Here is a 530-nt window from a genome sequence, read left to right as displayed (position 1 = left end):
ATGGGTTTCTAAGGGGTAACTCGTCAAAGTAGAGCCCTATGGGCGAAAATTTCCTCCGTTTGGCTCTATCTTGTACCGTTTAGGTGCTGGGGGGCATTTCTTGACACAAATGAGGTGAAAATGATCAAATGGTCGATTAAATCGTTAAAAAGACTTCATTTCGAAAAATTGTATATACACCCCTATTACCTCGTCTCGGGTGTCAGCGAGGCAGGCCTAGCTACATGTGCGCCAGGCGCGTCGCAGCGTAACAGTGTTTCGTGAGATATCGCGAAGCCTGTTACGCGAGACGTGGTCTGGCGTACATATAGCTAGGTAGTATATGTACTACGTCTTGCAAAAGAAACGGACCTCTGCTGCGGGACTACTCCGCGTTCCGGCTCGGGCGACAGACGGACACCGGCCGCCCCGTTGCCGCTGTGCACAAGGGCGGGGGCGGGGGGCACCGACTGCACTGCCAGGCCGGCGGGGCGCGCTGGAGGGCTCGGCCTGCCTGGCCTCCTGGGCCGCAGCCCCGGGCCGCAGTCTTC

Source organism: Frankliniella occidentalis, unplaced genomic scaffold, assembly GCF_000697945.3.
Source record: "Frankliniella occidentalis isolate FOCC.00 unplaced genomic scaffold, Focc_3.1 Scaffold222, whole genome shotgun sequence".
In the NCBI taxonomy this organism is placed as follows: Eukaryota; Metazoa; Arthropoda; class Insecta; order Thysanoptera; family Thripidae; genus Frankliniella; species Frankliniella occidentalis.
The sequence above is the reverse complement of the archived record's forward strand: the minus strand, read 5'-3'. Positions refer to the sequence as shown.